Source organism: Symphalangus syndactylus, chromosome 1 (assembly GCF_028878055.3).
Source record: "Symphalangus syndactylus isolate Jambi chromosome 1, NHGRI_mSymSyn1-v2.1_pri, whole genome shotgun sequence".
Lineage (NCBI taxonomy): Eukaryota > Metazoa > Chordata > Mammalia > Primates > Hylobatidae > Symphalangus > Symphalangus syndactylus.
The window spans coordinates 85189403-85201663 of NC_072423.2; the positions used below are offsets into that span (position 1 = coordinate 85189403).

General features: G+C 38.7%; 1 pseudogene; it reads right to left on the reverse strand.

Moving 5' to 3' along the window:
• Nucleotides 1-8990: 8990 nt before the first annotated feature.
• LOC129490072 (olfactory receptor 4A15-like) lies at nucleotides 8991-10015 on the reverse strand (annotated as a pseudogene).
• Between the last annotated feature and the right edge of the window lie 2246 nt (nucleotides 10016-12261).

Consider the following 12261-nt stretch of genomic DNA (forward strand, 5'->3'; position numbering starts at 1 on the left):
GGATTACTTTCTGCTAGTGTTAGCAGCTATAAATTGAGCCATCTCTTTGTTCCTATTTCTGTTTTTTCTTTCTTCCTTTGGTTAGGCTTCCTGAGCCACTAATGCCTTGTAAAATCCCTCTAGGCAGGCCTGTAGCCACTTGGGGCGAGTTTGTGCCACATTGAGCCTAGAGTCTGTATAGGAGAACTGGTCTGGGTATCCTGGTTTTCCTCCAACTCCAGTGACCACATTAAACACACGGCCAATTATTTCCATGTCTATTGTACCTTCAGAGGGCCAACCCACATTGAAAGCAGGCCAATCTATCTCACAGTATGTCCTTAACTTTTGAGCATCCAGTTTCATCCCATAAATACCTCTAAATCCTTTTTTAAAGTTCTTTATCATGCACTCCAAATGAGTTGGTTTCAATGCTTTCCCTCCCATTTCCTCCCTTGAGGCGCACTTTCACTCTCATTTTCACTCTCGGGTCCACCAGAATGGGTCCCATTACAGGAGTTTCCAATGCTGCTTAACCAGGAACGTACCTTCCCCATCACAGCCTGCTGCAGCTGCGAAGGTGGTCCTAAGGTCAGCCATATGCGGTGTTCTAGGTCTAATTTCTCCCGCAGTCGCCTCGGAGCACACAGCCAGTGCTAAGGGATCTGTGCCTCCCCATCTCATTCCCTGCGTTGGCCTCTCCTGAGAATGTCTCTTTCACACACCTTCATACTCCTCCCCTGCCCCAGCACTCCTCATCAGATGAAATGAGCCTCTCTCATGTCCCGGGTAGGCCTAGTTAGGCTCCCAGATTCACACACATACACACACCACTCATACCCCAAGACACCTCATCAGACTAAACGAGCCTCTCTCATGTCATGGGCAGGTTCACATGCGCCCACACATTCCTAGTTCCTGTCTCCAGATTCAGTGAACCACTTTCACTTTATTGGTGGGGACATGAAGTTCATCCAAACTGGCAAGCCACTCCTGCCACCCCCAGCTGCATCTGGGTTGGATTAGTGGCTGTTCCCCAAGAGGTGATCAAGCTCCCCTTCATCCTTATGGGACGGGCTTCCTTGTCTTGGGCCCTTGCTCCTTACCATGGTTCCTGAAGTGCTGGTATCGTCCTGCAAACCCATCCCCAGTTCCGTTGCACTTCTGGGCAGGCCACTGGGATGCAGGGAGAGCCAGTTTCCATCCAGGTGAAGCTTCCCCGCAGTGCGCCTTGGATGCTGGGTCTCCCCTGGTCCCAGGGCTCTATTCTCACAGGAGAAGGAGACAGTAAATCTGTCGTCTCCAATCCCAGGCAAGCCCCCAGAAATGTTGCAGGATTTTTAAGGAATCAGAGATACCAATGGGGTTCAGGAGGGTATTTATTATTTAGGTGCATTTGTCCAGTTGGATTAACATCCAAAGGACTGAGCCCTGAACAAAGAGTTAAGTTACCTTTTAAGCATTTTATGGGGTGGGGGGAGATCTGTGGAGGGGGAAGCATACTACAGAACTGAGAAACAAAGGCAGTTATTCAATCAATTGAGACATGCATTACGTCATTTCTTACTTTTCAAGGAAAAACATGTTTTGTGACTTGAGTTTATCTGTGACCTTGCAGCTTCACATCTAGGGAAATAGGGTCTTCACAGTGCCTGGGAAAGGAGAAGAGATAAGGCTCACTAGCCACAGAAAAACAGGCAGTTAAATTTTAAAGGACTCCAGCTCTTTCTCTTCTCAGGGGAATTGGGTTTTCTTACATACAACTGAGTTTCTGCTTACACACTCTTTAATTTCTTTTAATTCCTGTTCCAATAAGAAATAAAATAAATCATTGTATCAAAGAGACATCTACATCCCCATTTTTACTGCAGCACTATTCACAATAGCCAAAATTTGGAATCAACTTAACTGTCCAACAACAGATGGGTGGATAAAGGAAATGTGGTATATATACCACATGGAATACTATTCAGCCATAAAAAATGAAATTTTGTCATTCGTTACAACATAGATGGAACTGGAGGAAATTAAGTGAAATAAGCCAGGAACAGAAAGTTAAACTCCACATATTCTCACTCATATGTGGAAGCTAAAAATAGCTGATCTCATAGGTGTCAAAGGTAGAACAGAGAATACTAGAGGCTGGGAAGGGTAGGGGGAAGGGAGGGATAGCAGGAGATTCACTAAAGGCTACAAAATTACAGATGGACAGGAGGAATAAATTCTAGTGTTCTATGCCACTGTAGGATGACTATAGTTAACAACAGTATATTATAGTGAACAACAGTATATATATATTATATATTAATATGTATTATACAGTACAATATATATTATATTATATAGTTCAAAATAGCTAGAAGGAGAATATTGACTGTCCCCAATACAAATAAATGATAAATGTTTGAGATGATGGATATGTTAATTACCCTGATCTAATCACCATACATTATATACATGGAAATGGTACTTTGTACCCCATGAATATGTACAATTATTATTTCACAATTTAAAAATAATTTTTTTAAAAAAGAATTAGTTTCCTGAGTTCCAATCTGTTAGAATAATTCAAACCAAAGATATTGTTCTGTTTGCTTAATTGGTCTATATAATTGCTTCAATTAGCCCCATTGTTTTTCAAGTGAGAGATGCCTTTTGAGAAATGAAGATGCTGAGAGATTATAACCAAATACATCCTTTGACTCTGTCCTCTAGGGTCTTAATATATACCGTAGTCCTCTCTTGTCTGAGGTTTTTGTTTTGATTTCTTTGATTTGGTTTAATTTTTTAGTTTAGGTTTTGCTTTTTGATTTTTTGTTGTTTTGAGACAGTGTCTCACTCACTCTGTCTCCTGAGCTGGAGTGCAATGGCATGATCTCAGCTCACTGCAGCCTCTACCAACCAGGCTCAGGTAATCCTCCCATCTCAACCTCCCGAGTAGCTGAGACTACAGGCATGCACCACCATGCCTAGCTAATTTTTGTATTTTTTGTAGAGATGAGATTTCACCATGTTGCCCAGGCTGATCTTCTGGACTCAAGAAACCCACCTGCCTTGGCCTCCCAAAGTGCCACAATTACAGGCTTGAGCCACTGTGCTCAGCCTTATCTGAGGTTTTGCTTTCCACAATTTCAGTTATCTGTGGTCAACCATGGTCCAAAATATTAAATGAAATATTCCAGAAATTAACAATTCATAAGTTTTAAATTGCAGGCCAATCTGAGTATTATGTTAAGATCATAAGCCACCCTACTCTCTCCTGCCCAGGAAGTGAATCATCCCTTTGTCCAGCATATCCATGCTGTAGATGCCCCCTGCAGGTTAGTCCCATAGTAGCCATCTGAGTTATCAGATTGACAGTTGCAAAATCACAGTGCTTGTGTTCAAGTACCTCTTATTTTACTTAATAATGGGCACAAATAGTGTGAGAGTATGATGCTGGCAATTTGGATATGCCAAAGAGAAGCCATAAAGTGCTTCCTTTAAGTGAAAAGAAGTTCTCAACTTAATAATAAAAGAAAAAAATACTCTGCTGAAGTTGCTAAGATCTATGGTAAAAATAAATCTTATATTTGTAAAATTGTGATAGAGGAAAAAGAAATTTATGCTAGTTTTGCTGTCACACATCAAATTACCAAAGTTATGGCCATAGTGTGTGAAAATGAGATGGGATAGTTCCCTTGACCTCCTTCACGGGCAGGAACTGGAGTGGCTCATTTCACTCAGTTCACTGCTAGCCATTCGTGGGAGGGAGCATGCAAGTGAGCAAGTGTGGGAACTAGAGAGAACAAACACTGAAACTGTCTGGTCACTCCTCTCTGGTGGGAGCAGGCTCTTTGTGGGCCCCGCAGCAGCATCCAAGTGTGTTACAACCAGCTCTTTCAGCTCTGCCACCCAGGGATGGCCAAGTGCCAACCAGCTCAGTGGAAGGTCAGGGTGGTAGCCCTTGCCATCTCGGCACCCAGGTTCCTGTCTAGTCCAGGAAGAATCAGGTCACATGAACTGTTTGAAAGGAGATGCATGAGGAAGACTTTATTGAGTGCTGGGTGGCTTTCAGCAGAAAGAGAGGCTAGAAAGGGGATGGGAAGGTGATCTTTCCCTGAAGCCATACTGTCTGAAGTTAGCCACATCTATCCATAGTCTCTGATGCTCAGTTGCTTCTCTGCTCTCCACTCAGCCTCTTGTTTCTTCCACACTCAGCTGCTTGTGTTGCCCTGCCAGATGAAGTCTTTTATGGGCACAGGATAGGGGTGGGGCAATCCAAAAAGGCAATGTTTGGGTGGAAAAACGGGGTCATCTGTTTTCACTTAAGGCTGTGGATCCAGGTTTAAATGTGGGGTTTAGTCAGGAGCCCAGCCCTTCTGAATGTATAAGTGCTTAGTTAAGATGGAAAAGACATGAAGTTTGTAGGTAAAAGACATGAACATTATCATATTCTGATTTACAGCAATCGAGTTCATTACTATCCTCAGTTTCAGGTATCCACTGGGGGTCTTGGAATGTATCCCCTGCTTATAACAGGGGACTACTATAAAGGCAAATCACAAAAATTTAAGATTAATGATACCAGGTTTTTAATTAAACTTCCACTTCCACACAGATTAAGCCTGTCTCTCCATCTTATTCCTAAGATAAACAAGTAAATTAAATGGAAATGTGGTAAGAATCACTATCTGTATCTATCAAATTTCTTGTTATCACTAATTTTTCCAAGTAGCCCAAGGATATGGTGCTGCTTTTTGCTTACTATTTGGGTAAAAAAGGTTCATTCCAAATAGTTCTAATTGGTCCCTTATACTAAAGTAAATTTACTTCAGAGATCGGGTACCCTATATAGATACTTTATATAGACATTTTTACATCCATCAAGAATTAAGGTTTGAAAACCTCCCCGTAGATTTCAGAGGATGTCCAAGCAGAAGTTTGCTGCATGGTGGAGCCCTCATGGAGAACATCTACTAGGGCAGTGTGGAAGGGAAATATGAGGGGGGAGCCCCCATCCAGAGTTCCCACTGTGGCAGGGCCTGATGGAACTGTGAGAAGAGTGCCACCATCCTCCAGACCCTAGAATGGTAGATCCACCAACAGCTTGCACTATGCACCTGGAAAAGCCACAGATACTCAATGCCAGCCATGAAAGCAGCTTGGAGGGAGCTGTACCCTTCAAAGTCATGGGGGAAAACCTGCTCAGGGCTGTGGTAGCCCACCTCTTGCATCAGTGTGACCTGGACATGAGACGTGGAGTCAAATGAGGATATCTTGGAACTTTAAGCTTTAATGACTGCCCTGTTGGATTTCGGAGTTGCAAGGGTCCTGTAGCCCCTTTGTTTTGACCAATTTCCCCCATTCAGAATGGATGTATTTACTCAATGCCTGTACTCTCATTGTTTCTAGGAAGTAACTAACCATGCTTTTGATTTTACAGGCTAACAGATAGAAGGGACTTGCCTTGTCTTAGATAAGACTTTGGACATTTGGGTTAATGTTGGAATGAGTTAAGGCTTTAGGGAACTGTTGGGAAGGCATGATTGTGTTTTGTAATGTGAGGACACGAGATTTTGGAGGGGCCAGGGGAGAAATGATATGTTTCGGCTGTGTTCTCACCCAAATCTCATCTTTAATTGTAGTTCTCATAATCCCCATGTGTTGTGGAAGGAGCCTGGTGGGAGATAATTGAATCATGGGGACAGTTACCCCCATGCTGCTGTTCTCATGATAGTGAGTGAGTTCCACAAGATCTGATGGTTTTATAAGGGGCTTTTCCCCATTTTGCTCCTGCCACCATGTGAAGAAGGATATGCTTACTTTCCATTCTGCCATGACTGTAAGTTTCCTGAGGCCTCCCCAACCATGTTGAATGGTGAGTCAATTAAACACCTTTCCTTTATAAATTACCCAGTCTCAGGTGTGTCTTCATTAGCAGTGTGGACAAAGAGGGACAGTTTAAAATGAAGTGATAAAATAACTTTGGACCTCCGAACTTCTATGGATACAAAGCAGGAGGAGAAAACTACTAATCTACAAACAAAGGTTTCTATGGAACAGAGGTTTATTATGGAAAAGAACAGATAGCTGAGAAGACTGAATCCAAAGCCCAAGAGAATAAATAAGAGTCATCTAAAGTCACTGCGATAAATAGGCTGGACAATAATCAAAGAACTGAAAAGACATGTGACTAGATGAGTTTCAGAATTGCTATGGAACAGCTACTGTATTTTTTTTCTCTCCTTTATGAATGTATCTACAGGAATTATGCCTTACCTGTCATACCAGTACATACTCCGTACATTGGCAGGGTGGGAAGAGAAGGAGCAGATAACCTGTCTCTTTAGTTCAAAGGTCTTCCAATTGAAAATTTCAGTGGAAAGGAATAATACTCAAGGAACCGTACTGCAGGAGGAACAACACCACAGGAGCCTCCTCAGCCACAGCTGGACATGATTTAGATGATGAGGTCCTGGATATTGAACTAAGCCTGATGCTGTAAGTGAATGAGACTTGGGAAAGGGGCCTGGAGAAAAGGAAGGGGAGTGTACAATGTTTATTGGAGGATGTGTGCTTTGTAAGCAGGGGCATACTGTGGCAGATTGTATTTCTACAACTGTATGTCTTATTGCATATGGTCTTCCAGAGCATTGCCACTTCCTCATTAAGAAGTGGACTCTATCCTTTTTGCTTGCATGTGGGAGAGACTTTGTGGTGTCTTGACTAATGGAATATGGCAGAATCATTCTACGTGACTTTTAAGGTTAGGTCAAAGAAACACCACCGCTTCCACCTGGCTCACTCTCTTGGGACACATGCGTTTTACAGCTCTGAACTACCATGTGAAATGCCTCCATTATCCTCAATCCAGCATGCTTGAGAGGCCGTATGGGAAAATTACATACAAAAAGGGGAAGATGCCCAAGAAGCACCAACTATTTTAGCCCTCACTGTTCAAGACTTTCAAGCCTACATACCAGACATGTGATTGAAGAAACATTTTATATGACTTAAGCACCAGCCAATTTCTGACTGCAAACTTGAGACATCCTGAGCTAGAAGTATCTAGCTGAGCTGCTGCTCACAAGTTCCTGACCCACAGAACTTTCTGATATAATTAAGTGATGGTTAGTGTTTTAAACCACTAAATGTTGGGGTGATTCATTATATAGCAATAGTATCTGAAACACTCAGTAAATTACACACTGCAGTACTGGCTCTTGAATAGATGATTAGACTAATTGAACAAAATCAAAAAGTAGGAAGTGGAACAATTTTTATATTTGCATTTTATATATAAAAGTACTTGTATTGCAAGGTAGTAGACAATTAAATGATTATTCAATAATGCGATGGGAAAATTATTTTCATGATAAGAAAGTGAAGTGCATTTCCACCTCACATCATACCTGAAAATTCAAACCTTATGTGGAGTAAAGAGACCAGACAAGTTAGTGTGAAAAGCAAAACTTTAAACTTTTAGAGAAAATTATCTTTATATAAAACTCAGGGCAAGAGAGGATTTTGAGAAGCATGTGCAGAAGACAAGATAACTTTCTTCCTGAGTTTAGCTTCCTCATCTCTGCATCGTGGGTTGGGTGGCAAATCCCCGATCCTAACTGTGCTCACTCCAGTATCCAGATGGAGAGTCCCCAGTTCCAATGATTATGAAGTTCTAATTCCTGCCATTAGATTCTTTTCTTACTAAATAATCTACAGCACTTTTTACTTCCTTCACTAAAGAATAAATACAATTCCATGGCTTATTTTTTGTTCAATATGTGTTGAATAACTGGAAGCATTAATATTGTGAAAGGCAATAAGTAAATCTATTATAAACTGAAGAAAAGAAAAAGAAAAAAAATACCAACTTTTCCCCTTAATATAGATGCTGTAGGTTGACTTCATCAAGGCAATATGTAATGCCAGAGCCTTTAAAAATTATCTTTGTAATACAGTATTAGTTCTCTAAACCTACTCTAGAGCAACTCTAAACAGAGAAGACACATTTGATGGATCACTTCAGTCAGTGAGAACATATAGTTCACAGAGATTCTGAAAGCCGTTTATTGTGTAAAACAAAACAATCCATTCCAAAAATGTTTAACATTCATTGTGTTTTTTTTTTAAATCCACCCAGAGGATTTAATGTAGGTAGATTCTGTGGGCTCTACTGTTATACGAGTGACTTAAACACATATTTCAACCATTGGAGGAGGCCAATTGATCTAGATATACAGAATGGGATTGAAAAATTTTCCTGTTCAAACGTTAATTGAAATATACTAAAACAACTATATGCTCTCTGGACATCTTAACTCCATCACAGTATAAAATTAACAAAGTTTATTTCTTTATAACAAAGTAGATTTGGCCTCAGCTATCAACATATCTATGAAACTTTGAATTCATTGATTTGACAAGACATTTACTTTTACTGTTAGATTAATATTCTTTAAACAATCTGAATTTTGAGGTTTAAAATATCATTCCCTCCAACTAAAGGTAACAAATTTTTTAGATCACATTTACGTGTGCCAAGAAGATAGCATAGCTCATAAACAAGAATAGATTTTTGATGTTGTCACCACAAATGAAAAATTAAAAAACAATGTTGGGGAGGGATAGATATTTTCATTAGATTGATTAAATATTTCTATAATGTATACATTGATGAGAACATCACATTGTACTCCATAAATATACCCAATTATCATCAATTTAAACTAAATACAAAAGAAAAATAAATGATTTTTAAAATTAAAAAGAACTTGAAATAAAACTAAATATTATTATCTACTAAAGAATCTTAACACAGTATGATTTAAAAAAGTATACACTGTTAATCCTATGCAATTATCTTGGTCTGTAATGGGCTTAACATACTGTACTTAGATAAATATTAATTTATATGACTGCTTCAGAATAAGTAAGCTAAACAACTAAAAGGGAATGATAACAGAAATGTAATCCGATAGGATAGTGAAATTATTCCTTGCTTCTGTGAAAGAATGAATGTCATATTCTCATGAGGGATACAGCCTTTTTCCAGCTAAACTTACTTTTTTACTCCAAAGTTTCCTCATGGCACTTTTCATTTCTGCATTCCTCAGGGTATAGATTAGTGGGTTCAACATGGGAGTTATAAAAGTTAAAACCACAGTCATGGATTTATCAATGGGAAAGGTGGAGTTGGGCCTTGCAAACAGGAAGATGCAGGGGACAAAGAATAAAATGACCACAGCGATGTGGGACGCACAGGTGTAGAAAGCTTTGCGCTTCCCTTCCAAACTCTGAGTCTTAAGAGAGTGTAGTATGACCCCATAGGAAAGCAGGAGAGTAAAGAAGGTGACAGTACAAATCACTCCTCCATTAGCTATCATAGAAAGTCTAATGACATAGGTATTGGTTCAAGCAAGCTTCAATAAGGGATACAAATCACACAGGAAGTTGTCAATGACATTGGGTCCACAGAAAGGGAGCTGATAAATAAAGAGAAATTGAACCAATGAGTGAAGAAAGCCTCCAATCCAGGCCACCAACAGCATGAGAATACAGACTCGACGATTCATGATGATCAAATAATGAAGAGGCTTACAGATGGCCACGTATCAGTCCTAGGCCATTACCACCAGAAGAATGACTTCAGCACAGCAAATAAATGATCCATAAAAAGTTGAGCCATACAACCCTGAAAGGAAATGGTCTTTTTCTCAGAGAGCAAGTCAACAATCATTTTGGGAGCAATGGCAGTAGAATAGACGGTATCTATAAATGATAAAGAAGCCAGAAAAAAGTACATAGGGGAACCCAGGGACTGGCTGGCCATGATAGTCACCATGATAAGCAGGTTGCCCATTATCGTCACAATGTAGATGAGCAAGAATGTGACAAATAAAACTTTTTGGCCCTCAGGGATCTGTGTGAGCCCCAAGAGGATGAATTCAGTCACATTGTTCCTATTTTCCATGTGTTCTTCTGAAGGTATTGGACTAAGGTGTCACAGCCTAAAAACAAAAGGGTCAGTGATAAATTTGAGATTATTTGTCAGAAGCTCCTTGCCAAAAATGTAATGCCTTACTCAGCCATGTTTCCCCTGACCACACAGAGCAGCTCATTAGAAAAGGAGTGTTTAGAATCTCCTCCCACAATTATCCTTTTCATTTTTACAAAATTTATTGCATTAACCACAATGACGAGGTTTCAGGGTTCTAACTGGAAGGTATGTGTGAGTGGATATATATATGTGAGGTATATCTATTATACCTCAAAATAGAGATATTTCTAGAGAAAGTCTCTTAAAAAGACTAGATTTTTGACATTTATATAGTATTTCTCTTTTTTTTTTCCTTGAATGGTTTTTTCCTTCCATGATCTATCAAGAAAACAGTCTTATATGTGTTGACTTTACTTATATGTTTATGTAAATTAGTACCCAGCATACGGAGCATAAAATTACAGTCTAATGTTTAGATATTTGCCATTCTGAAACACTCTACTGTGAGCTCCTAGAATCCAGGAATAATTCACTCAAAGAACCAGACACATTGTGAGTGCTCACTAAATGTTTATTACATTTTATTTAATTAAACTGAATTTCAAAGCTCAGAGAGCAAGTGCATGGAAATAAATGTATTAAAATCTTCCCAGACATGAAAGTCCAATGAAAGCAAGGTTTTATTTGAAAACACACAACACACACACACACACACACAGAGACTGAATTTTGATCTATTGCAACCTAGGTCATTAGAGGAAAAAATAAACAGGTAATACAAATCAAAATGCAGGGGCACTGCATAGACATTTTCCCCACTTTTCACATTTATTTAAGACTGATGATGGCTAATTATGGATTAATTTGCAATGTAGAAATAAAGACTCCAGGCAAAATCATGGTGTAGTAGAAATAATTCTATGCAAAAAATCTGAAAATATTAGTTGATTTTTAGTTTAGTCATCTCGGGAAAATCACATCCCACCGTATAATTCCTTATTGCAAATCTAATGATCCTTCCAGATAAATGAGTTTCTGGATTCTTCTCATTGACACATGTATCCTAAACAACATGATGACATTTTTGCTGGTAGACCATTTTTATATAAATCAGGCTTAGTATGTGCTAAAGATTATTTGATTATTGAAGTAAACAATACATAAGGGTTTTTTCATATTATTCGTTTGTGGCTATTTGAAATTATGCCAAATATAAGATATTCATTCTCACTTGAGTAAAATAAATCAAATCATCTGTTGGGCCTTTCAGATGTGATCCAGGTCCAATTTTATGTGTCATATATACAAGTTTGTTTTAGCAGGATTATTTGAAATATGCTCTGTGTTAGTGATGTTCATTTGTGATGGTCAGGAGATTATTCTATCCTTTATGCATCAAGGCAAGCCAAGACATACTCGAACATCAGAGAAAGAGTAAAAGCAAAGACATAAATAAAATAAGAGATAACTTAGCAAAGGCAGATGGAAATAAGTAAAGGCCATAAGCTGAATGAAATATTGGTAAGCATTTTGGTTGAGAGTTGAGAATAGAAGAATATCAGATTCCAAGAGCTGTCACTCAGGAAGTGGCCTGGAAGGTAACTCAGCATCTGTGTCAGCACTTGCTTCTAGGAATCTTTATACGTTTGGGCCAAAGCAAAATGAAAAAATTGGATTTTAAACTTTAGAGATAACTTCCAGTAGGACAATCTCTCCTGTTGACCTTTTTGTACTTATAACACTTATTTGTTTATAGCATTTCAAGTACTCAATAAATATTTCAGTTATTAAAATGTTCTTAGGAGCATTACTATTATTCTATTGAAAATTTTCACTTTGAATGATTCCAAATTCTGTTTTATCAATATTATATTTTATGAAAAATACATATCTGATTCAAACATTTGTAAGATTCTTCAAATTTCTTAACATATTCAATGAGAAAGAGTAAATCATTTAAGAAATACTCAAAAAATATGAATCCATGATAGGTATCCCACAATAACAATTTTTACAAAATATGAAAACTCGTGTTCTGAAAAGTCTCGTGACTAGGTAAATTTATGGACCTACACATATACCTTATTAGAAAGGGTCATTTAGTGTCTATGGAAAAAGAAGTTATGAATTCCATTAGGTACAATATCTACAGAAACTTAGGGAAAATGCCAATATCAACTTCTGCCTGTGAGCTAATTACATTAATATGCCCTTATTTTCAGTGTTTTAAAAATGTAGTGAGTAAAACTGGACACATCCTGTTATGTACCCACTTGATCCCCTAATCTACAAAAAGGTAC